Raw genomic sequence first — 27,488 nt, 5'->3', positions numbered from 1 at the left:
TTTTTTTACTCTTCAAGCTGAGGATTTCACCCTGATCACTGGCCTCACCTTCTTTCCCTTATGTAGGGGGAGGGATGAGTTCTGTAAGGAGCAAAAGGGGCAGGATGGGCTATGGAGCTCATCACACAGCCTAGGCATAAAGCTGTGAGGGTTTTGCAAACTGATTTTACAATGAGGACCATGGGGTTAGATCAAATGCTAAACATGGGGAATTTCCTAATGCTTTAACACCCTGCCCCAAAGACAGGGAATATCTCTGGTTATAACAGGGGAAAGTTGTTGCTAAGGTTTAACTCATATCAGAAGGTCTTAAGACCAATTATTATCTTTTTATTTTGTTTTCTTCTTCCACCCAGCCTGGGTTCCAGCTGGTGCTGTGGATGGGGCTCACCTGCACATCTGCAAGAGCCACACACCCAGCTGTTCATCTGTGTATGGAATCAAACAGGGATGCCTGGACACTGGTCCTCAGCTTCCACAGAAAAAAATAGATATTCACAGATTTGACCAACTCCACTTGGAGTTTAAAGTATTGCTGCTTTCAAAGGAATAGGGAGGGAATTCGTTGCCCTGTGTGTGGTAAAACACAGAGAATTTCTCTCTGTCTGCCATTGGCACAGCCCAGCATAGCTCTCAAACTCCCTGTGCCAGAGAGCTTAAAAACACTGCACTGAGGAGGGGAAAAAGACAGCAAAGAGCACAGGGAAGTGCTCACCACAGCCAGGGGACTTACATTTATCCATCTGGATTGCTACTGCGGTTATTTTCCTAATTCTGCTCCATAAAACATTTATTGGGTCACCTTGTTTAGATGTGTGTAACTTCAGAGGCATGTCCCTTGTTTGTTAAAGTACCTGGCACTTCCCATATTCTAAGGAGAATTTATATTTTTAGGCACGAGCCTAAGCAATGGTGCTCTTAAGAAAACAACTATGATCAATCAGGAGTATTCTGACAAATAAATTCTCAGGAAAATACTGATTAATGGAATCCCGCCCTTCCTATTTTTTTGGTTTTTTTTTTTTTTTTTTGGTAGGAGTAAGGTCAGAGAGAAATATTTTTTGGAACTCTAACTTTTTGTAAGGAAAAAAGCTATATAGAATAAAGACATTACTGTATTCACCTGAGACACGGGAGACCTAGATTCAACCTGGAGCTTTATCTGATTTAATTTTGGCCTCAGCAAATCCCAGGTGAATGTCATGACCAACTGCATACATCTCAGCCTTTGGTATTGGCCCAGGGAATTCAGGGAGCCCAGGACATTAAAAATGTTCCTTGGAAACTCATCAAGAAGTCAGGACAATGGCAGGAGTGGGATCCAAATCTGAACAAATAATGGGAAAGAAAAACAAGTGCAAAAATAAATTTGCCAAAATGAAATGAAAGAGATCTCATTTTACCACATGTCAGTCAGAAAATGCTGTGTTCCTCTACTATAAAACCTGGTAAAATAGAACATCTCCATGAGGTCTGAAATCCCCATTTATGATGATAAATAAGCTTTTAATCATCCTCTTGATAAAAATTAATAAGGACCATTAAATTCTGATATCTCCAAGTCTGAGGAAAACTCCAAGTGACTTTATTGAGAATTTTGTCTTGATGAATAAAGATTTTGGAGTTCAGGAGGTGGCCCTGAAATTTCAGGGTCAGATCTCTTCAGCACCACAACTGAACCAAAAAACAGCCAAGCTCCAAGGAATCACCCAGGACTCTGAAATTCTTCTCCTCCCCGTAAGGCATCATGCAGCAGTATAAAAGTCACAAATATAATGTGAGACTTGCCTCCTATTTGCCAAGTTCTGGGCTCCTTTTCTGCTCCAGACTATTGTGCTATCACACCCAATGCCACTGTGGGCTCAGGAAATGCCATAAGATGCCAAAGTCCCTGGTTTCTCAGACTCTGCATTTCCCACGCTGCTTAGATTGGCTTGTCACTATTTTCCTGCTTGATAACTGCAGGGATGAGAATATTAGGAGTGGCAGTCTAATCAGGGACCTCTCTGGGCATTCAACCTGTCAGAGCTGAGCTCCAACTCATGAATGAGCTGCAGTGGGTCAGTGAGAAGCTAGCACATCAACCAGAGCACGAGGCTCCTCTGCAACAGGGCCCTTCCTCCTCACACACCCAGGACAGAAACGGAAGCCACACAATAAAACTAATTTTAAAAATACCAAGACAAAACCAAGCAAGGCTCAAAACCCACACAACAAAGGGCTATTTTCAGCATAGTGAAAACATAACAAAATATTTGCTTGTTCTTTAGACACAGTATCAGGCACATATTGCACTAAAGAGATTTTTTTTTTTTTTTTGCAAAGTCATAGCAAGGATTAGACCTTTTCTCTCACAGTGAATCCAAATATCAGATGTGCACAAATCCTTGTAAATCTCATCAATAACTATTTAAAAATAAATCTATCTATTTCAAATCCCACAAGTACAAGTAAATGAATTCAAATGTTCTCATTGCTCAATTAAATCCCATCCAGAGATGGGTCTGGGCAGCCATGGCCCCAGTTCAACAAACCACTTAAGCATATGCTTAAAACAAGCTCTGGATCAATTCCCAGTGAGGATTAATGCATATTCGTAAATGCTTCACTCCTCTGGAGACCATAGTATGAAATATTGCTGGAAAAGCCTTAAAAAGTAAAAGCACAATTTTAGTCACTTGTTTTTAAATTAGCTTAAGCCACACTGAATATTCCAGACTCAGCAAACTCTCCACAGACAAATGTTTATTTTCATTCCGTAGCACCTTGTGCAAGGGAATTAAAATTTCAGAATGTAGCACAGGGTGGCCAGAGGGAGAGATGAGGACAGAAGGTGGAGGTTAATGCAGAAGGACCCTCTGAGGTTTCCAAGTACATTATAATAGAAAGCACATAAATAGGATGGCCAAGGCAGTAAATAATGATAGATCAATCTACTGCTATTTCTGCAGCCCTGCAAAACGTACATGTCCTGACACTCCTGTTTATCTATTAAATTGAGAATGTGAATTGATACAAAGTGAAGTGTTTTCTTTCCCTCAAGCTTCTTTTGTGCCTAGATGGACGGATGTTCACACTCCACTTTTTTTCCTTTGGTTAACCAGAGAAATAAATTCTTGATTAGACCCACGTTATTCTTGTTTTGCAGAGAATTTTTTTGCCTACACATACAAGTCCTGCTGGGGTAAGCCAGCAGAGACCTATTGACTTAGTGTCGTAGCAAATTACATGGCCCTATAGTCAGATGAAATATTAACTCAAGGGACTGATATTTTCACTGGATCAAAGACCCACTAATGAGAAACAGAACACCGGTTCTCAAAGAGGGTTTAAAAAGTTAGAACAAAACACAGATCCTTTAATACACCGCAGAAGTTGCAGTAACTTCCTGACAGTTTGCTTGCCTACAAACCTCTTAGCCCTGATTTATTAACACGAGCTGCCGTGCCAAGTTCGTGTCATAAGGGATAGATGCTGTGTGCCCACGCTCTGCTTGGAACTGCATAAACGTGATCATCAACTAGACTTGACATCATAATCAAAACAATGAAAATAAGCTAAAGGTGGCAGGCAATATCCGAGAAAATGTATTAAGAAGCTCCGTCTGCGTTAGGAAAAATAAAATTTGTCTCCACTGATGGAGGGAAGGACCTGTTTTTTAAAAGGAATTCAGGTGCTTCAAGGAGCAGATGGATGCACAGTGGGATTTTTAGAAGCTCTTTGATGGCAACTCCCACTGAAATCACTGTGTATTAGGCAGCTAGGTATTTTGGAAAATTCACATTACCTGCATCTTTAAGCACCTAAATACCTCTAAATATTTGGCCCAAAGACAGCTTACTGTAACGTCATAGGAAACAGAATAGTCCCTGCTCAAGGGAAAATAGTTTATTGTATGGTCAATTAATTTTTTAGCAAGAGAAATCCATACAAGCAATTTGTAAGAGAAATTAGGCCAGAATTTCCGAGCTATGACTTGTGAACAGTATTAAGTAATTGAAATAAGAGATCTGGTACACCAAGGAACTCTGGACTTTTTTTTTTTTTTTTTTGCAAGATTATAAGAGAGATGATACCTGTAGAGAGAAGGTGCTCACCTTAAACCAGAGCACATCCAGAATCCACGGGCCTCAGTCCCATGGAACAGGGGAAGATAAATGTGGTAGCTGGGTGTTTGTGAAGGCAGTCAGGCGCTGGTAAGTGCAGGGGCTACAGGAGGGACACACTCCCTGTGGAGAAGGCAGGGAAATGGTCAGAGGAGTCATTTGTCTCTTTGGTCTGGGAGAAAGACACTGGCAGACACAGGTATTGTCCCAAGGAAGCTCTGGAATTCCAAACGTGAATGTGTCAGGTTTTTCAGGACATTTATGTCCACCACTGTGAAAGGAAGGGGACACTGCAGGTGTCACAGAGGTGAGGCACTGCTTCTGATACCACAGGTTTCAGCATTTGTGTTTTTCAGATTCTGTGCTGCTTTAGTGTGTGGGTCTGGGCTTCACACGAGGGGATGGTGAGCTCTCTGCACAGAGCAGGGAGACAAAACAATTCCTGCTCCAGCTGGGCACCAAGGACAAATGACCCAAATCTCAGCCCAAGAGCACCAACAGCGTGGGCTGGAGAGAGAAAAACAAGCAGGATGGGACTGCATGGGCTAAAGCTGGAATGGGACAATGAACTCCAGTGTGCCAGTGGAGCAGAGCTGATCACAGTGAGAGCCCCCGGGAGCGCTCGTGCATTTTGGGACCATTTGGGTTCATCTTGGGTGCAGCCCTGGCTGGGCTCTGCTGCTGCCCAAGGTGGATCCGTGGAGGAGATCCTTTGAATAAATCCCTGCTTTATTCTTCAGCTCTGTCCAGCCTCTGCTCTAGGGCAGCCTTCACCAGGCATCATACCTTTCACAGAAGAGGCAAAAAACAGTTCTAGTGCCACATTGTGCCACCTTCCAGTTGCAGAAGATTTCTCCTGCATCACCAATCTGTGTATCCCATCCATGTCACTTCATCTGAAGTGGAAAAAAACAAGCAGTGACAGAACAGGGCCCTTAGAGTAAGGCTCCCAGCATAATGCAGCCACAAGAATTTAACAAGTGGGATTTACTTAACTGGTCACTAAGTGTTAGCATTGCTCTAAAGATATATGGCTGAAAGTGTTTCTCTGGTTATAAAGGAACAGAACCGAGGGAGCAGAGAAAATGCCTGGCAAGCAAACTCTCTCCCTTTTATTTAATAGCTCTCTTCAGACTGGTAAGCCTAGAAAAAAGCTTCATTAAAGTTAATGGACAAATCTTCCACGAAAAAATTAAGCACTTGATTTTTTGGTCTGAGCACACAAAATTGCTTTTCCTTGCTGGGGTCACCCCAAGATAGCAATCTTCAGGCAGAAGTACATAAATATTGTCAGCTCTCGGGTTGGCTTTGTATCTCAGACCTGATGAGTGACTGGCAGAGTTCACAGGCCAGGTTCACCAGCCTTGTAAGTGGGAACAGCTTCACTGAAGTCAGTGGGAGGCCTGAGCACATTACAGAAACCTTCCATAAATAGAACAGAGCTGTGTCCATTTGTACCAGAAATGGCTGCAGATTGCTGCCAGCAATGAGGCAGAGAACATTTTTCACCTTGTAGACTTCAGCCAACCCACTCGTGAAGAGACCATACAAAAAGGCTGCCCCCAGGTCACTTCCCTAGCTACTGCCATGGCACCCCAGCCCTCTAGCATTTAAAGCCCCTTCAACACCCCGATGCCAACCAGCTTTGCAGTGCCCCCGGTGTGCTGCTGTGCTTGCTTTTCAATAGGTGACTCAGGCACAGAGTGTGACCTTCACCAGGTCCCAGTGTGTCGGAGTCCAGAGCATCCCTTTGGCTGCTCCGGATGCCTCCAGACCCTGGCAGGGGGCTCAGGGACCTTGGCAACAAGTCAAAACCACCTGTGGCTTCGATTTTAGCCCATGGGAGAGGCTGCCAACCTTATATGAGCAATTACAAGCCAAAAGGGCTCGAGTAGTGCAATAGGGGAATTGACACAGGGTGAAAAAGTAGAATTTTGGGGTTTTTTAGAATGTAATTCAGGGGTACAAGATGGAGGAATCTGGGTGTGCCCTAGCCTTTTCTTCCTTCCTCTTGTCCTCCATGTCTCTGTGTGATAGTGACACTTTTCTATTGGTCTAAGATAGGGACACACTGTCCAACATAGATTTTGGGTATTGGAACGGGAACAGTAAACATGGTACACGTAATTCTGAGTATATAATGTGGGAGACGCCCGGGGCAGACTGCCATGGCTTCTGTGCTAGGTGGACCTCGGCAGGTCAGAGAGAAACTATTATAGATAAGAAGAAATAAACAACCTTGAAAACTCAGCTTCACGCATTCCAGACCTTTTCTTTGGCTGCTGGGCTAGGGAAAAAAGGACTTTCACACTGCTGGGGTCCTGCCAACACGACCCCGACACCAGTGGGTTGATGGGGGGACACAGCAATGTGCTGGGACAAAGAAAGGTGAATGTCATCCCTTATATAATATATTTAACACTCAGGCTTTACCCACATTGGGCATTTTGGAGAAGAAATGCTTTAAAGAGGTTCTTTATACATTCACAGTACAGACAGAAAACTTAAAATTAAAAAAGCTCAGTTGACAATACATGCTGCCATTTTAGATGACATTTGTGGCCAGATAAAAAAGGGCACAAATTCCATCCCAAGCCAGGCAAAACTGCAGCTAAGGGTGGGACTCTGCACAAAGACAACTGCACTTTAGTACCACACCTGAGGTGAGACATAGCAAACACAATCTGCAGTTCCCATTTGGGTGTTGCCAAGTGTAAAAACAGCATTTGAGATGTCCTGTTCTTGCCAGACACGAGTGATGCAATCAAAGCTAAAGTACCCTGCTGTGAAGTCTGCAGCTCATACAGGGAGCACAGTGTAACAGAGACCACTTACACAACATGACACTACTGACTGCCCTTGGAACAAGGTTGGCAGAGACCCCTCTGGATGAACAAGGAGCAACAATTTCTCATTAATGGACTGTTTCTGAAATTTTACATGCGATCTTATTATAATATCAGGATGATTCTGCTATTTATTCAAACTAATACAGTTAAGAGTAGAAGAACAGATGGATTTTGATGTATAAGTGATCCGTTTTGGCAATTTTCAACAGTACCTAAGAAAAGTGTGTTGTGTCATGGCTTCTTTGATCACTTTTTCTACAAGTACAATAGCAGGAAATTCAGTAAAATACTCCAAGAGAGATTTCAAAAAACTGGGAGAATTTAAAGGATCTATTGGTGGCACTGTCAGGCTGCTCAGCAAAACACACAATATTTTAATAGCCACTGTCAACTCTCCAGCTTTTAGGCAGAGACCAAATACTATGAGTCTGAGGATCCTCCTATGAGGAGGCTGAATACTTTTATAGGCACAAGGAAAACTGACTCTCTTTGACAGAAGAAAAAAATTAAAATTTTGGGAGGGTTTAGGATTAACAAACTTCATGTTTTTCCCATCAAAGTTAAGGGGAAGAAATCCAGTACTTTGCTGTACAAACCTAGCAGTCCAGACTGACAGTTCTAAGTGCACTACAGGACAGAATGGAGTGCACAGGGACCTGATGTTTGTGGCTTTCCATTTTGATCCTCAGCACCTGTTGAAATTCCTACAAAATTATTCTAATTTGTTCCCCAAAACACACTGGCCCAAACAGACTGTAGAGTTCTAAAAGTTCATGTCCTGACTGACCTCCTGAAGAGAGAGTTGATTGAATGCCTGCTTTTCAAAGGTGAGCTTCATGTTTCAGGAAGAACCTCACCACAATGGATAATCTAGCTTACCTAGACTCTAAATGTTTCACATTTTGCTTTCAAACCCCAAAATTTGTTAACACTAACAGTAACAAAATACCCACGGTGGTGACACTTCAGTCCTGGAAATAAAATGCTGTGAGGCTTCAGAGCTCCCAACAGCCTTTAAATATGGAGATGAGTATGTATGAGCCCACGATGCACCCAGGAAAACGTTATTTGCTAATAACAGCTTTCATTGCCCATCCCAGCTCAGGACTTTACTCCTTGTGAGCAATCGTGGTCACTGCAACTTTCATGTTCAATATTCCTGCACTCCGGCACAGCTTTTTTGTTCTGCTCCACCCACAAGGGCTTTCCTAACTGAAATAGTAAATATGTAATCTCCATGTCATTAAAGAGAGGCTGGCCAAAGGGGGGAAATGGGAAAATGCTAATACCCATCATGCTAATCCCTGCACTCTGCTGCTTCTTAACACCACAGTGAGCCAATGGAATAATTAAAACTGATCAGTGTAATTGTTTCAACATTAGATGCAGAATTTCAGATTATAAACTGAGCAGCAGCAGAGATCACTGGAAAGTCAGTGTAAGTATCACCACCCTTGCCTGTAGGAAAAGTGCTGAGAGAGAAGATAATATTCTGATTCATGGTGTGGTAAAAGTACTCCAGCATTTTCCAGTAGGCTTCTCTGCAAAGCTACCATGCCTAAAGTGAACTTGAAAAGGTGTTCTTCAAGAACTCCATAGTAAAAATGAAGGGAAAAGGATTTTACTGCTTTTTTCCAAAGCATGCTGGCACCACTTGACAATTTTTTGTCACATTGATTCATATTCACTTCTTCCCCTGAGAATATAAGAATTCCTCAGCTTTCCTTATCTGATTTCTACTGTCAAACACATCAGGAAGGATGTACCTCTCCATAATTCAAATGTTTTCCTGCCCACCTTAATTGTGTGTCTCTTTTCTGGATGTAACATAGGAAGAATGGGATGTCTCGAAGGGAGACTTGCCCTGGATGTCCTTACAAGGCAGGTGTACATGATCACTGAAGGGTAAATCCCACACATAATTCTTCTGTCATCAATTTACCTTACATCTCCATGCCTCATGACAGCCATTTTAAAGGCCTTGTCTACAGGGAATATTGCCATGAACTTCCTTAGACTCTGCAAGGAGTGACAGGAAATCTATACCGCCAAGAGAAAGTAATTCCAGCTGTTTCAGGAGAAAGCAAAATGGTAAATTCATGCTCCTCAGAAGCAATAAAACAAATCCTGATTTAGATAATTGTCTTAACACAGGAGTTGAGAACAACTTCACATTTCTGTGGAAGCCAGTTAAAATCTCACATATTACCATGTGCCTTTAACAACTTCCAGTGAGCTGATAAGAAGCTCTGTTGATAACAAGAAGTTGGTGTGTAAGACTAATTGCTAGAAAAGAGTAGGTGTTCATCTCTGTGCTTCAAGTTTCACAGAGCTCTATCAGACTGCAGACCCTGGAGCTTGGATGTGTGTGGATTTTTGGTTATTCTGAGTGTCAGAATATGTGTTATACAGAAAGCATTATTTGTGCTACATCTTCAAGGGATTAGGGCTCTGCAGCATCCCTACCCTTTAAATTCCAAATGTCACACATTGCTAAAGAAAATCTTTAAAAATACCTAAAATTAGGTCTGCAGCACTGGATTGCTTTTAGACAGCAGCTTTCTGAAATGTCTTCACCCTGATATGCTGTGGTACCCACTGAAGGTTGTAAAGAGCAGTAGAGAAAAGGACAAAAAAAGAAAAGAGATACCATAAAAACACAGAACAAGAAAAAGAAAGAGACAAGGATGTAAAGGGAAGTAAGATGAGCCAACTGTTAAAGGAAAGATGTTCTTACCCTATAAACTGGGGGCTTCTGATAAGAGTGGTGTGAAAATATGTCAAGGTATGCCTCTGCTAAATAACTGCTGCTTATTTTATTTGCCCAGCTTCCCCAGGACTGTGTAGAGTGCACAAAATACGTTTTGTCTACTGGATCACCAGTGGGCCAAATTCCCATTGCTCACTGAGCAGCCACAGAGCTGACCCCTTGCTCAGCTCCCATGTTTAAATCAAACCATCCCTAAACTTCATTGTGAACATATGAGTGCCTCAGAATAAAGTTATATACAGGTAGGTGTACAAAGGAGGTGCTGAGCTTGTTTCTTTCCATACAGGACAAACATAGTGGAGGGGAGTGTGTGCATGTGTGTGTGGGGAAACTACAAATCTCTCATCAATTAAATTAAATGTCAATCCCATCAACAGAAAAAAAAAGGAAAGGAAAAAGGATTTCCATCCTTTTTCATAGTCTCTCAGCATTCCAGAATTTCTATAGTGGAGATTTACCTTCTTTTAAAAGAAGAAACTTCCTAAGATATCTGATTCTATGAGACTTTTTCAGGCTGATCATTATTCAAACAATTTCTCATTTAGTTAAACTACTGCATATGATAGAAACCTTTCATTCAGTGCTGTATATAATTCCTTGATGCTCCCAGCAAATATGTTATGACTGTATGGAAAAAACCCACCACCCCCCAAAAAATCCCTCTCAAAACCTGGAAGAAGGTAACTGTGCTTGAGAGATGCTACTTTTGCCTTTCTTTTCCTTGCCCTCTTTAGAAAAATTCAAACTTGACATAATCCTGCCACTGCCTACTGCTGGCTGAAGCCCCTTTTGTTAAAGTCAGAGAGAATCAGAATAAGGTTTTAAAAAAACCTGGGAATAAAAATAAAACAATCACCCAGCAAACAGAGTAAAAAGGAATTGCATACAGGCATTTGTATCAGTAAACTTGAAAACCATCATCTGCTGTCTTCACTTAATGTCAATAGTTACTGATGTCCACTTTCATAAATATCATCTTGTAACTGGCTTTTCATCCCTTTCCACACATGCCACCCCTCCCCCTCAACAAGCACTCAGTTGTAATACATGGGAAAATTGAGCTTGGGAAGTAAATTTCAGACTGTACTGGCAAATCTTAAGATTTCCACACAGGGCTGGCAATTTACACTGATAGCTAATTTGACCATTAAAGAAGTTATTCTGGTCAATGAGTTAGTTTGTTTACAAGTAAAAAGAAACAGTAACTGTGAACTAAAGTGCTATTTGAATATCCCTTATTTACAAACTCTGGCTCAGCAAAGCTTCCAGTGGTTACATTTGATTGGAACCGATTCTGTGGTACAACCCAAATACAGGTTATTTCTGAGTATCTGACTAAAATAACACATATTGCTAATAAACTGTAACACTGTACTCTACCTCTTTCCCCCAAAATCTTTAAGGGAAAAAAAATATAAAATCCATAAATATACATACATTGTTGATGTGCCTGAAGGCCAAATGAATATACTTAGTGCTACTTGAAATAAGAGTGGAATGCTGCTGAGACCTTCCTGAAGTAGCTAGCAAAAGGCCTGAGGAGCAGAACACAATAAGCGTTCAAAACCATCTCACAATGTAATAATCAATGTGTAATATGAGCTAGGGGTTAGTTAAATAAAATGTGAAAGCTGTATTAATGAACCCTTTCGCTGTCCAACACAGCATTTCATTTTCTTTCCTAGGCTGCATAATGCAGGGCTTGGGAATAAATTATAGATGAAACCCCCATCATATGTTTATAAATACACTAACATTAGCATTTTACTTCCTCATAAATCTGCAGCAAACATTCAGGCACAAGATAGAAAGCCCTGTAAAACAATGATATATTCTCTGCTTGCAAGACTTGCCTAGTGGCCCATTCATTTTTACCGCTGTTCTTCAAACATTACTTTCTTCGCTCATGCCCCCTCATTTAAAATCCATTTTAATTTAAAGATGTTCCATGCAGTCCTAGTGGTACATTTACTCATCCTGGTTATACATCATGGAGCAGGGAAAAGAAAATTGTTTAATCTAGAGATACGGTTCACTGTGGTCACCACTGAACAGTGGAGTAATTACCAGATCAGCTCCGCTAAAAATGCACTCAGGGTGTTCTGTGACCTATCATCTTCTAATCTGCATAGTGAAGTATAGCTTCATAACTATAAATTGCTGACTTAATTAAAACCAGGACCTTTCTGTCATTTAATTACAGGGAGAAAGGTTATTGCTTAAATGCAATTTTCCAAATGTGATTTCTTAACAGTTATTAACTGCTTCACCATCATTTATTGTTTCAGATTTTTCAATTTGAAAATAGTCCCTGTGACAGAAGTAATGACTTCATGAAAAACTCAATCTAGATGGAGCTGAGCAGACCCATTTGTTTCTCGTAAGTGGAGCAGACAGAAAACTTGAAAATGTCACCGGAGGATGCTGTGATTGCTCCACTTTACAGGAGTAATTAAAAACCAAGAGGTTGTATTAAAGGTGAAGGGAGGAGGTTTATTACAATTTCCAGGTTTTTCCCCTTACCAAAATATTGTCTGTGCCTTTTCAACTCTGTTAGGAAAGGTTTGGATTAATAATTAATAGTTTATCCCAATCCAATACACAATACTAGTACCAGTGCACTAAGATAAACTCTGCAGTTTTCTATTCATCTGCCAAGAGCCTCCTTAATTTGAATAGAAGCAAGTTCCATACAGTTTCCTTCTGCATATAAAGCTTTTCATTCCCAAGAACTTCTTGTTTCCATTAAGTGTGTAAGTGCATTTTAACTAAAATTTGAAGGTCTACAACAGACCTTCTCATCCAAGAATGAACTTGATTCTGCAAGGCCACTTTTTTACCAATCTGAGTCCCATGAGAAAATAAAATCAGTATCAAGACCTCCCCTGCAGAGTGCTGCATGAAATTCTGCTTGAAGGACTAGCCCTGACCATTATAACTCACAGGAACAGCTAAAAACCTGCAAGTCCTCTTGCAGGGTACTGCAAATACAAGGCAAGGTCCCTCTCCCAATAAAAGAAAAAAGACAGAAAAAAAGGGAGAGAAGAAAAAGAGAGAAGAAAAAAAGAAAAAAAGAAAAAGGAAGAGACAAAGAGAAAAAAAAGAAGGAAAAGGGAAAAAATAGGAGGGGAAAAAAAAGATTAAAAGAAGAGAGAAAAACACAGATGCTTGTTGTTGCCAGGACAACAATTTCTCGCTCCCAGTAAGAACGCATTTTTAATCCGAATTTTACTTGCATCCCCTTTTGTCTAATTAACAGTCCTCCCAAGATATTTGTGACTTTTTCATGAAAGAGGTTTTGCAGATCAAGGGATTTTGTTCAAGAATACCAGAGGAAGAGAAGAAGCTTTCTACCAGGCAGTCACACTCTTTCCCCTTGAGGTGAGACTCTACATTCCCATAAGGTTTCCCTGCCATCACTGCTGGGGGCTTTAAGGTACCAGAGGAGCTGGCAGTGGATACCACAGGCAGCACTACAGATCCATCCATTTTAAACATCTTTGAGATGCCACAAGAACATTATAGTCTGCAATTCATTAATCCTTCAACACCCTCATTAGTGAGGAGAGAGCTGCTGCCCCAGCACACTGGAGCTGAGGGATAGAGGCTACATCACCATGGTCCAGAACCTCCAGCTCCAGGTGAAGGCTAGGAGAAGAGAGAACTTCTTTCCTGAACAAACAAGTCATAAGGATTCCTTTCCTGCCCAGTTTTCCAAAGCATTGCACTGCACATGGACTAATTGTGAGACTCTGAAACTGAGTGGGAGCTGCTCCTTCGCAGGCAAATTCTGTGGAGCAGTTTGGTGCAGATATTGAGGGTAGGCACGAGCCATGTGGCAATGTTTGCTCTCCCTGCAGCAACACAGCTGAGCATTGCCCATTCAGAATTTGCTCTGCTTTTACTACGAAACACAACAACCAAAATATTTTCAAACCACTTGTCACGTCTGTTCCAAATTGCATTGCTGAGTGGAATACAAGCTTTTGACTCTTCTCCCCCCCACTCTTTTTTTTTATTGTGAGGACAAATCACGTTTTTGGTTACCCACCAAACATATGTGGCATTGGTTTTGTTCCCTGACTGGTAGACTTGCATAACTTAGCAATGGAATCAAAACTGTAAACAGACAACATATGTGCATGTCCGATGTGCAGTTTGCTTTCAGCTAATGATCAAGCACTCTGGGTTACAGTTTGCCCTTGGCAAGCATCTGTACTAGCATAGCTTGAATCCCTACATGTTTACACTCCACACTGGCAGGGGAGTGGCAGTGTGGCACAGGGAATAGCACAAGGGAACGTGAATTACCTATTTTCGGACTCTGGAGATGGCCTTTGCAAGAATAAAAACTACACGGATAGAAAATCAAAGAGAGACAGGAAAAAACTGGAAGATTTCAAGAGAAAATGGGAAAAATAAAATGTATCCACTGTAGGAAGAGAACAGGGGAAGGGAAAGTGGGATACAGCCCCATTGCCTGGAACAAAAAGGCAAGAGCTCTGAACAGAAAGCACAAGATACAAGCAGTCTTGACCAGGACTCAAAACCTGGAATTTCCTGCAAGGCCAAACCAAAATCTTCGAGATAAACACTGTGGCCCTGCCTGTTTATTTAGAAAGCAGTTGTTACTGCCAGTGTCGTGGAATTCTATGGCAGGGCTAAGAAACTCCATGATTTTTGTGACCTTTTCCTTATGCAGAGGAAAGTCTCCCCTCTTTCCAAGAGACCCGTCAGAGTGCAGGATTATCTCCTAAAGAGAACAGTACACCTTCCACCCCCGTTTAAAATGAAGCTAGAAACTGTACTATAAGGACACCAGTGCAACCAGAGGGGTTTACTAACAATTTTCCAGTCTCAGCTCTACACTCCAAACACTCCTGTGTCCTTCCCAGTGCCAATAGCCACTCTGCAGGTGGAGAAACGAAAGCCAGTGCCTGACACTGCAGACCTCCTGGTATGTGTCCTGTGCAAGCTGCAGCAGAGCTCCTTACTATCACATCCATGCTGGGTTTGAGTTTTCATAAAGCCCTTACACTTGCTCAGAACTCCAAGGAAACTGACCTTCTCTAAAAGGGCCCAAAACACAGAATATAACCATGGCTATCTTTTGTTTTCAACCCTTCTCAAATATTATTTTATCTCTGATGGCATTGTAAACGGGACTAGTCTGAGACTCAGAGACCGAGTTCCTGATATCAGTGTAGTACAGGTGCCCCCCAAAGGAGAGAGAACTTTCCAGGCTTTGATCCCTCTTACCCAAGTTTAACTCACATACAAAAGGAAGCAAACCTAATAAATTCCATGCGGCATTTTTTATTTACCCGTGCAGCTGCCGAGGTTCACAAGGCAACAGGACACACAGCACAGTTCAAAGAATTAGAAGAATGAGGAGAGAAAAGGACAATCACAGTTTCTTTACAAATATTTTAGGACTCAATTCAAGTGAACCCACTAACATCAAACTTGTGACTTCTTTAACACCTGAGAGATTCTCACAGGTTACTGTAACGTAGATACTGTTTTAGTGAACACCAAAATAGCAAGGGATGCCCATAGGTAATTTAAATTTATTGTTTTGCCTTGGATAAGCTGGGGGGCACCAGTGATCTGCTCTGAAGCAAAGTCCTTATGCTCACATATCTCCAGAAATATGCAGTCCTGTTTCACAGACAGAACTGGCTTGATCATGTGAAATAAGACTCAGTTTAGGTAGGGCCTGCCAAAGCAGGTGCTTACAGAAACCATCACACCACGCAGTCTGACGAGCTTTCCATGTTTTCCTATGAATTACAAAAACATGTACTCCCAGAGAAGCAACACCTGGGTTTCAAACCGCACCATCATAAACAGGGCACAGCGGCCACGCGGGTTAATAGCCTGAAAATAGAGAATGAGCCCTTTTTGTAATCTCCTACGGTTTGTTCCTTTGATTAATTGAGCCCATTCAATTTCCATTTCAGACTATTAAGAAGTCTGTAGCTTTAGCTATTTTTGTCTGCGAGACTCAGCCTGGAGATTTCAGAAGCTTAACATTCTAGCTGCATGTCACTGCAACCATTGTCTCTTGTCACAATTCTAATTCTATGTTCTGATAATAAAATTTCATTAGTGTCTGCACATCCTTTGCCTTACCTTTGAAGTACTGTCTTGTGCTGAAACGATTAGCAGTACTTTACGTCATATCACTTGACTGTTTGACAGCCATTGTGAGTGAGCTAAACGGGGAGAAATTAAAATCTCTGACAATTTCCATTACATCTAAATTGCTGAGAAATTAAGGGATATTTACTTTTACAAATATTAAAGGTTGTTTAAAATGTAAACTGACTTCTTTTTATTAGTAGATTCCACAATGTGCTAATTCAAAATGACTACATGGCCTTATGTGAATAAATTACCAACTCATTTTCCAAAAGCGAAGGACATTTCCTCCAGGCTGCTTTTTGACTGTTTGTGTCGGTAGAAAAAGAAAACAAAAAAACTTATGAATATTTCAGAACAGAAGATATTCCTTGGTGCCTGTATTCTGTGCTTCATCTTAACACAATAATGAGGTTATCCCTGTATGATATGATTTTTTTTTTTTTAACAACAAGCATGCCAAGAAGCACTGAGTTTATCACATGATGTTAATTTATCCTGGGAGGGGTCCCTCCCTGAACAATGTCTTGAGCCCAGCTAATCCAGACCATCACACCCCACATGCCTGTCCCTACAATGACAGAGCTTAATTTTGAAAGTAATTTGGATTTTTTCTGGTCCTGAGGATTTACATGCTTGGTGTCACAGTTTCTTCCGTGATTTGGTGTTCCCTCAAACCTAAGTGGTCACTGTCCCTGCAGACTCCAAAGGGACACGAGCAAAAGAGGTGGTGAGATGTTTAACACACCTACGTGGGCTTGTGGGGTCTCACCACTCACATTTCAGACACAAATACATTGCTAAAAGTCTTCTGGCTGTTCATTTAACCATCCAGAGCTGCAGCTCAGTTGTGATTTAAAACCTGAGTCAGTGCAGCTGCCTAGAGTTATTTATATTTCAGGTTGGGAATGAGCATGGTTAACAAAGTTATGACTTTTTTAAATCTCAGCTGAACTATTATGGGGTGACCAAATGCTCCTGTACATTTTTAATTGCAGCAAAGAAAATCTAGTCATGGTTCCTCCACTCTAAAACCTTTCCTTTGATTCCTCAGACCATCTTCCACACTACCATTCTTTCCAGACTGATGAGCCTTAATTTCATCATTTATTAGAGTTTTTAATCTTCAGTTATTTCTGAGACTTTTCTTGGTGTCTAATCACAGTTTTCTTCACATTTTTTTTAAAGCTCTCTGCAAAAGGTCCCAAGACAAACACTGCTTCTAAAAGTCCTAGTGCTTTGCCTGGCAGATAGCTCTTTTATAGACTCCATTGTAGACAGCACTCACACGATCATTCTGGGGTGAAACCCTAAATGGCTGCTCACAGTGTGCTGGCATGGTGAATTCAGTTTATTCCACAAAGTCTGGCCCCTATAAAAGGGGCAGAATAGTTACCTACCACATAGGATGTGGTAAGGCTTAATTTATTAGTGCTGTAAAGCATTTTAGACCCTTAGAAGAAGGGTGCTACGAAAACATAAAGCGCTATTGCCATAAAACATTTGTCTGGCTGAAAGCCCTCACTGGTCTGCTTGAGGAACAAAGAGGGATGTAGGGAACCAGAGCATTTCCCATTAAGAAAAAAAAGTACTGCTTTCATTTATTTGGTGTCAGCATGCGTATTCTCAGACTCCTGGTGATGGAGGAGGAGCAGTAAGGCTATTGCATGAAACATTACTATTTGAGTAAAAGATTACTAGGACATGGAAAAGCACACGAGCTATTTCCCGTCACCCAGCCACATTTACCAAGAGAAACAGCTCTGCAAATGCAGGAACTTTAAAAATTTTAAGTCCTTCTGATCAAAGCAATTCGTTATGGATAATGCAAACTGTGTAAGGAATGCTGTGCAAGGATGTGAAAATGAAGAAAGATTACTATATTTTTGATGGCTCATTGTTGGCAACTGCTTTGTTTGGTTGGGATTTTTGAGAAGCAAGAATCCCAGCAGTAAATGCAATCATGTTCACTGGCTGTCACCAAAGCTCACTGTGTCTGAAATTCTTTCTTACATGCTTTGCTGAATCAGTACTCCACTACATGAAATATACTTTGATCTTGACAGTGGTTCAAGTCTTTTCCTTAAAGTCAAAGCCCATTTTGGTTTTTTTGCTTTGATGCACCATCAAGCTCATGCACATCCTTTGTCAAAATATATCCATATAATAGGGTTATAATAAATAGTTCTTTTAACAGTTCATTTAGGATTCCAAAATGATGAGGTTTGCAAAATGCAAAGAAAATAATCACTCAGGTTTTTTTAAAGCAAACAAACTGCAACAACCCCTGAATTAATACTACAACCGAAAGAAAATTAAATCTGAGATAAGTTTATGTGACCAAAAGGCTTTGGGGCAGGACACTGCAATATGCTAAAGACACACTCATAACCACAAGGTACATTTAGGACTCAAATCACATATGAGTGGCACATTTCAGATGTTCTTCTGCTCCTTAAAATAGATATGAACTTCCCAGATGCTGACAAATGGCTACTCTGTAAATGGCTAAAGAAAGATTTCTCCTTGTTCATATTTCATTTTCTTTTCCATTCTATGTCATGTCCAGCTCCTGCTCATTTGCTACTGAGTCAAAAATAGAGTTACTCCATGAGGAATGTTGATATTTTTGATCTGCCCAGAAGACAACACAGCATGTGACAGAACATATTTCATACAAGATTTTCATTGAGCTCACTGGAAATCTCCATATAGGTGCTCATAATTTGGGCTCTACATTTCAGTTCCAGGAATCAGAGGTTGTAAGTCTCAAATGGACCTTTCAGACCTTTTTACCCTTCAGCAAAAAAACTCCATCACAATATTCCTCCAGCAAATTGGAAAGATTCAGAGGAGCATCTCAACTTTTGGGAATATACTTAGATCAAACTTCCAAACGTCTTCCAACAATATAAAAACGGAAATAAAACTGGCAGGTGCATCTTTTGCCATGTCCTGTAACATAAAAATCAGGGGCCACTTCATTGAAGTGGTTGGAAGTCAAGAAGATAATCTAAATATATATATGATATATATATATATTTATCTACAGCCATTCTGTGAAGTCTGCTACTCACAGCTGGACTTCCAAAACTTTGCGAGGAAACTGGTAATAGCATCTAAAATGAAAAAGCACAAAATGAGCTTCACTTTAAATTACATTTAAATTAACCAGTTATTGCAATAGCTCAGGTGAATTCACTGTGCAATGACCAGCTGCACAGCAACCCATTTTCTGCCCTCCCTCACTGGGATTGTGCTAGTGCTGCTCTAGAAACTGATATAAATAAATATCAGTGTGATACTCCATACCTTTCCCTGCTGCACAGCAATGTGTAAGGGTGCCTGGAAAAGGGATTATCCTCATGATCCCATGGACAGACACTGACCTCAGGGCACGCACACGGAGCTACTCCTTGCCAGCAAAACCAAGGCTGGCTCTAGGTTGAACACGGGTTTTGCCACCAGGGAAACGGCAGCACCGAGCTCCCAGGGAAGCCGCAGAATTGATGTCTGTGTCACACCACTCAGCAAGCGTCTGCCTCACTGACAGCAGACCTCTGACAAGTTTCTAAACCATGCAAGGGTGGGCAATTCTGCCCCCAGGGCACAGCTCTTCCCCTCAAAGTATTGTTTACATAAATAAATTTAGCCCCCAGTTTGGCCTGCCCCATACTGCCAGCCTTACAGTGTCATTTCTGTGTCTGTCCTACGCAGACTAACAAATTTAAGAAACCCTCCCTCCCCCCTCTAATTGACTTTAGCCTTGAAAATCTCGATTTTAACAGAACAGTTTCACTGATTGCAGAGTGCAAATGGGAGATTGTCACTTGTTTTTAGAGTGCTTGCTTTTTACAGTGAAGAGCATGAAGTGTACCAGCAACGTTAACCTTCCGGAAACACACAATATTTAAATTACACTGCTCAGAGCACAGTAATTGAGCCAAACAGACATAAGTTCACATCCCCTGAGCTTTCAACGTAGCAAATGCTGCCATCAATCCCTCTCAAGTGCCCGAAGGATGGTTCATGTGCCCAGAATGCTGTGTATTTTTTCCCCGACCCTAGCTGTAGATTTAATAAACTAAAAACTTCCTCTTGCAAGTCTTACCTCAGCCATGTAATCTAGGGATAGTCAGATTGTTGGCCAACTCAGACCTTTCTAACATGCTTAGCTGAAACCCTGGGTAAACAATGAAATACCACTCCATACACTTTCTTTGCCACATTCTTGAGCGAGCAGACTGACAGGAGCCCGTGCACAGACCTGATCATACATTTGCTTAACTGCCATGTTTATAAAAAGTCTCCAACTTATTAACAAGCATTTGAAGAAAAGATGAACCAATCACTTCAGAGTCCTCTATTTGGTTATGAGCTGTGGCTAGTAACAGAAACAAGACTTTCCACAAAGACTGTAGTGAAGCTTCATCCTTCAGAGGTCCAGACTCCTGCTCATCAGCCTTTACTACATTACTTAGAACCAAAGTAAAGGATGACCCACTTGCCTACTGAATTCCTCACAAAAACGTACTTTTGTCATCCCTTTTGCCATTTTCCAAACATCTGAATCTACTTTGCACTCATATAGGAATATTACAGACACCAAAACACAGAGTTGCCACACAGCTGTTGCTGCCAGATGCCTCAGCCTAGGTACTGCTGGATCCCAAGATAAATGAATCTAATATTCCTAGAAAGGGAAGGACTGTCCTGCCTGTAAGGTAAAGTCAGGGCACATTCTTACTTGCTACACACCACTGCAATGACTCTGATAATCAGAAGTACCCACTAAGATGCTTTATACTAAGACAACAATTCCAATTCCAGTAACCTAGTACTGAGTGAAACATTCTATATATCTATATGGGTCTATCATAGGTCATTTCTAAGGTGTAAATGTGACCTAGGGTCATGTTTCAAAAGGCATCAAGAAAAGCAGCAGCTACATGTTTCCCTCTCCTCTTTATTTGGTACATCCTGCACTGAGTTTCTGGACTTGCTGCACTTTGTGGCAGTTTTGACATTTTAAGTTCTTGTGGGGTAAAGTGTAACCTCTGTGGAGAGCCTGCACATGGCACACGAACCACTCATCTTCAAAGCAAGGTGCATTCACCCTGTCTGAGAACATCAAAAAGTGCTGTGCTCTCCCTGCTGGGTTACACAGGCACAAAGCAGATCAGGCAGAGACACTGGCAAAAACATTTACTCGTCTAAGAAATCCAAACACCCTTTTTAAAACTTAAGGTCTAAATTATCTTTTGTGAGGACATGCCTTATATTCATGAATAAAAGAAACACCTTTGTTGTGTGTTCAGGACATGTGATTAAGCATTTTTTGTTTTATAATATTTTAAAACCTGGCTTCGCTGATGAATCCAACTCTCAATGTGCAGGTAATGAGCAGATGCTCAACACTGTCTATTAACTGTCCTATCAACCCATCAAAATGACATATGGAGGCTTAATAACAGATTTTTTTATAAAAATTTTATAAGTCCAGGTGTAAAACACATGCTATGTCACAAATATAAAGGGTTCCCCAATGTCAGCTGGAGCCCGCTCTGCTGGGTTTTTGCAGAGTAGGTAACCTGGACAAAGCTTCGTCCATCTCAGATAATGCCTGAACTTCAATTCTACCTGCTTTGGAAACAAATTATATCAATTATTCCCACACTCCAACCTAAATAACAACACTTTTTCACTCTACTTCTACGCGTGCATACCATATCCTACAAGAAGGAACAACAACACATGCCTGCACTCTCAACTCCACATTTCTAATGCACAAATCAAAAGTATCCTCATAAACAAAATGTTTGGAATCTCATTCCAGAGGCAAGCATTGCTGGTTTGAGTCTCTCCCTACTCTCAATGCAGTATGCCTCATTATAGGCTAACAAACTCTTCCAAAATAAGATACCTGGGGAGATAGTGATCACTGGAGCTGTAGGGTTTTTTCCCTAGGGGAAGTAAAGTTGATGGTCCAGATCCTGATCCAGCAATATCCAAATTGACTAAAACAAAACTGTTGTTGAAAACAGGCATGAGCTGAAGTATGTTGCAGAATTTGTCCTTAAATAGATAAAAATTATATATATAGATATATAGAAAAGCCTGTAGACATAAAAATCCTTTCCTCCTCCAAAAGCATCCTCATCTCAAAGTAAATCTGTGGTGTAAAATCACAAAAGTAAATCTGTGGCCTTACTCTTGATCACTGTACTCAAATTCATAAAAGCAGCAGTACAATTTAAAAAAAAAAAAAAAGTACTTTAATGCATCGTTTATCACCCTGTCCTTTTACAAGTATTGTTAATTAAAAAGTCTCATTTATTGTCTTTCTTGTTCTGGGCAGACTTGTATGTGGTGTTCTCATTTCTAAAGAGAAAAAAACTTCAGAACACATGAAGCCACCCTCCTCAGTTTAGAATAAAACCATCTCAAGAACCTTAGTTCTATCTTTGCCTTTGTAACTTTTTCTTCACGGAGACTTCTCGAAATCAAATGCTGGTAAAAGCCCAAGATTAGAGTTGTTATTACTATCAAGCACTCGGGGCGTGTGTAAATTTACTTAGCAGAGTAAAGAGATAAGATACCCTTAGAGTCAACACAAGAGGTGACAAACACGAGGGCGGCAAAGAGGGAGCAGGAGGGTGGCAGAGGGCGGTAAGAGACGCGCAGCGAGCCGCTGCCACGGCAGAGGCAGCCGGCAGGCAAGGAGGGAGCGCGTCCTGCCCGTCCGACAGCAGGTGGGGCTGCTGCAGTGCGGGCTGCCTGCTCGCAGGGAGACGGAGAGGACGGGGAGAGGATGGAGAGAGAACGGGGAGAGAACGGGGAAATGGAGAGAGGATGGAGGGAGGATGGGGAGAGGACGGAGAGAGGATGGAGAGATGGAGGGAGGATGGGGAGAGGACGGAGAGAGGATGGAGAGATGGAGGGAGGATGGGGAGAGGACGGAGAGAGGATGGAGAGATGGAGGGAGGATGGGGAGAGAACAGAGAGAGGACAGAGAGATGGAGGGAGGATGGGGAGAGATGGAGAGAGGATGGAGGGAGGATGGAGGGAGAGAACGGAGAGAGGACGGAGAGAGGATGGGGAGAGAACAGAGAGAGGATGGGGAGATGGAGGGAGGATGGGGAGAGATGGAGAGAGGATGGAGGGAGGATGGGGAGAGAACGGAGAGAGGATGGAGGGAGGATGGGGAGAGAACAGAGAGAGGATGGAGGGAGGATGGGGAGAGAACAGAGAGAGGGGACGGAGGGAGGGGACGGAGGGATGGAGAGAGGACGGAGGGAGGATGGGGAGAGAACAGAGAGAGGACGGAGAGATGGAGAGAGAACGGAGAGAGGATGGAGGGAGGATGGGGAGAGAACAGAGAGAGGACGGAGAGATGGAGAGAGGACGGAGAGATGGAGAGAGGACGGAGAGAGAACGGAGAGAGGGAGAAAGGATGGCTCTGGAGTTCCCAACCTGCAGGAAACTGACGGCTCCAACTCAGAACTGGCCTGGTTTTCTCATCGCTTATTTCATCGTTCCTCTTGGCCTCGGCAAGCCTTAGCCAAAGTCCCCAGTGCTTTTCTGTGTGTGACTAAAACACTGATTCAGGAAGACCCAGGCCAGACACTCTTCCCAAATCTGGATCACATCTCCTGTGGCAAAGGTAGTGATACACAGCCAGCCTACACCTATGGGGACCACACTTGAACGACTCCTGAAAAACTGCACTGCATCTCATTTAGAGCACATGGTAAACCAAAGGCAGGTGTTTTTAATACCAGGGCCATCTCCATGTGCAGGTCATTCCCACTGCCCTATCAAATTTAGGAGCATGTAAAAACAATGCTCAAAGCAGAATGTAAGAAAAAGTCCTGAAGACAAATCTTGTTAACTGAAAGTCTGATATTATTTTCAAGTCCAAAGGTCCAGTTATGTGGGACTGAACGAGAAGCTGAGGCCTTTTTCAGGAACAAGAATGGGGATGGAAACTTGGTGCCTGGTTTATCATCCCAAACCCACAGCAAGGACGAGAGAAGCAAGCTCTGGGCTTTGGCAGGCAGGCAGAGCTCAGCGAGAAGCACTGGCTGGCAGAGCAGAGCCCAGGCACTGTGCTCAGCTCTCGTTACCCTGACAGGTTACATGAGCCATGGCACAGGGAACACCAGGGGAGCCCGGGATCGCTCCGTGCCAGGTAACAGCCACACAGCATCAGGTGGGCTTGGAGGTCTGCTTTTCATGCTCTACTTCCACCACTTCCGAGGCACTGGCAGGATGTTCTGCAGCAGGACACAGGCTCTGCCAGCACTCTGTATCTTCCAGAATCAGGCACCCATGGGAGGGTTTCTGTCGCAGCATAGGTCACAGTTGAGATGGCCACGATACACAGAGTGTCACCACACAATTTCAGAAGGCTTTAAGCATTCCCCAAACACAGTAACACCTTACCTCATCAGAACGCTCCAACCCACACAGAGTAACACCCGAGCACTTCAGGAGGCTGCAAGTGTCTCTTGTCCTTCAGCCCACCCTTTTATCTCCTCCTGCTGATGCACTGCACCTGTGTGCCTCTGCTCCCCTGTGGCTGCTCAGCACACCTGGGCACTCCATGGCTCGTTACCTTCAATTGCATTCACCTGTCCTGCACAGCTGCACCCACTGGGCATGGGGTACAAACTGTGTACCTACAGGTTTAAACAGTTCTGGTTATCATTTTTCTGGTGTGGGCTCATACTTCCAGCACTGCAGTGGAAACACTATTTTGTCCCCATCCCTCCCCTGACAGCAAAGTTGCTCTAGATAAAGCTACTCTTCTCTGTGTGTGCATCATTTTCCATCTTTAGACTCTTAGCATTGGTTCTATATGTGCTGAGGATGTGACTGGATGGATATTCATAATACCCATGTAAAACACTATCCCTGTTTCCTAAACTAAATGAGTGCATCCCATCCACAGCAGCATGGTACTCAGGACAAGAGACAGATGCATAAAGATAGGCCAAACTGTACTTTTTCCAGAGAACCTAATAATTCCACTCTTTGAAGAGCAGCACACAGAATCAAAACATACAGGAGTGGGGCTGGCCATGTCTCAGACACCCCTGAGGTAGCTACAAGTTCTTAACAAGTGCACAGCACCTCATCAGGCCCAGGGTCCCTGCCTGCCAGCCACAGGACAGCAAGGGGATGCAGGGAACAAGAGCAGCAAGAGGGCATGATGCCAAGTTAGGGACTCCTTGACTTTTTTTCTTTTCACTGAATGATGCCACCTTTCCACCACCTGTGTGATGCCCCTTTGCAGGGCCATGCACAACTCCCTGGTGACTGCAGTGTCTGAATTTGGAGACACAGCTGGGTTTTCCACTCAAACAGGAAGAAACAGACAGACAGAAGCATGAAGGAGAGCCAAAAGAAGAAATAAACGGTTAGAGGCACTTTCAGAAGGAAAACAGGCAGAAGAAAGCACTGCTCTTTGCCCAGCAAGTTTTGCACACCCAGTAAAATGCCTGGCTACAGCAGAGGCACGCCTCTGGGACAGGAGGAGGGGGAAGTTACTGTCTGGAGGATGGAAAGGGCAAGAGACAGAGTTTCAGATTTGCACACACCCTCCTCTGACCAGTGTCTGCCTCACAGCCTTCGCAAATGTGCTCCCTCCAACACATGGCCTATTTTCTCACTGACTTGTGTTGCACTGGGACTGCAAGAAGCCTCTGAAACCTGGGGGTCTGCTTCTCCCCCACAGCCATTTTTACACCAAGTTAGTGTCACTTTTCACAGCAGGCTTAGTCCCAGTTTGCACTTTGCTTGAGAGCAGCATCTTTCCAGATGCAGCAATGCTGAATTAGTGTCAACATTCTTTCCAGAAGCATCATTTCAAATAGATGCCTACCCCTCACCAGCAGAAGGGCACGCTCTTAAATGTGGTAATTAACAGGCAGCACTACAACAAATGCCATAAACATTAATAACAGGAAATCCTTAGTAGATTTCCTGCATCTATTGGTAGAGGGTTTGTTTTTCATGGGAGACAAAGCAGTGACTGTGTGTAAATTATGCTCATGTCAAGTGTTAAAATGCAATAATACACCACCCTAGAACATGCATAGAAATGACTGCCTTGCTATGCATTTTGTACTAAAAGCAGTAGTTTAATCATCAAAGTAAATCTGAATGGGCTGTTTTACACCCTCATCACAGGAGCTCTTACATGTTCTTATTTGGAATCAGCTATTCACATTTCCTTCAGAAAACCAAGACCAAAGGGCACAAAGAAGCTTCCTCACTCACAGCAGATGAATGCCTGCAATGAAGCCCAACTACACCACCTAGAATGAAGTCCATGCTTAGTACCTGCAGCAGTCAGAGCCACCATATTCAAACAACAGACCTGGCTGTCCACTCTCTATCCCACCTGGATATTGCCTGCCCTACCTGTGCTGGAAAAGGAGCCTCATCTGTGAACAAAATTCCTGAAGCACTCCCTCCTCAGGACAATCCAAACTCCTTTATGCACTACTTCAATACAGAAAGCTAAGGTGAGGCCTTTGGAAACAGAATTTCTTCTTTCTCATCTTTTGTGCTTTGAAGCAGCAAAGAAAAATGTCACAGTCTAAACCTGGCTTCTGAAGGTGTCTCTGCCCACAGCAGGGGTTTGGAGCTACATGACCCCCTAGAAGTCCCTTTCAACTCCAACCTTCCCATGCTTCTGTTGCTTCAAGATATGCCAACACAACAGCTCTCTTCCTCCAGGTGTTTTGTCCTATTTCTCTATCTCTGTCCTCTGAAGTTGCCAGCACAGGATAGAAATTTCTGCCACTTACCTTGTGGGGAAATCCCTGCTGGGAAGGTGTCGCAGCACAGGTCACATTTGAGTCGGCCACGATACACGGAGCATCACCATACCATTTCAGAAAGCTTCAGCCCACACACAGCAACACAAGAGCACTTCAGGAGGCTGCAAGTGTCTCTTGTCCTTCAGCCCACCCTTTTCTACCGTCCTGCTGATGCACGGCACCTGTGTGCCTCTGCTCCCCTGTGGCTGCTCAGCACACCTGGGCACTCCATGGCTCCTCACCTTCAATTGCATTCACCTGTCCTGCACAGCTGCAGCCCATTAGGGATGAGGCTCAGCCCCACTCCCCACCAGCACACACTGAGTGCCTACAGAAAGGGTCAGGTGTGGTTTGAAAACTGGCCCAGGCAGGATCTGACATTTCCTCCCAGAGGTCACCCTCACAGGGGCAAGTTGACTTTGGCTGGAGCACTGTGTGTTCTGGCCAGCCCAACAGGCAGGCAAATTCCCAGGGACTCCTGGCAGGGTGAACCAGAGCAGCCTGAGGCAGGGATGCCTGGGGCAGAGACACTGAGTCCAGCACAGAGCCCAGTGCCCCCATAACAGCCTGAGCCAGCTTACAGGGAGGTTGGTGCCAAGGCTCCTGTACGACACGGAATCCAGCTTGCTCAAAACAGCGTCCTCTGTGTCACTGCCAAACCCCACAGCATCTCGGGTCCAGTGCTAGTCATGCTGCTGGTGGCAGGACACATTTATAGGGTCTGTTGTTGAGGCTCTGCCATTTAGTGCTTTGTTCAGTCAAGAAATCCAAGTTGGCTTAATCTTATTGT

At 42.9% G+C, this 27,488-nt stretch overlaps 1 long non-coding RNA gene across 1 annotated transcript; it reads right to left on the bottom strand.

The window, feature by feature from the left end:
• Nucleotides 1–26,721, bottom strand: LOC137476699 (uncharacterized). The gene is made up of 3 exons (XR_011000533.1): nt 26,687–26,721; nt 1,124–1,327; nt 1–81 (listed from the first exon to the last, which is right to left on the bottom strand). It is a non-coding gene; the product is annotated as an uncharacterized lncRNA (long non-coding RNA).
• Between the last annotated feature and the right edge of the window lie 767 nt (nt 26,722–27,488).

Source organism: Anomalospiza imberbis, chromosome 6 (assembly GCF_031753505.1).
Source record: "Anomalospiza imberbis isolate Cuckoo-Finch-1a 21T00152 chromosome 6, ASM3175350v1, whole genome shotgun sequence".
In the NCBI taxonomy this organism is placed as follows: Eukaryota; Metazoa; Chordata; class Aves; order Passeriformes; family Viduidae; genus Anomalospiza; species Anomalospiza imberbis.
The sequence above is the reverse complement of the archived record's forward strand: the minus strand, read 5'-3'. Positions and strand labels throughout refer to the sequence as shown.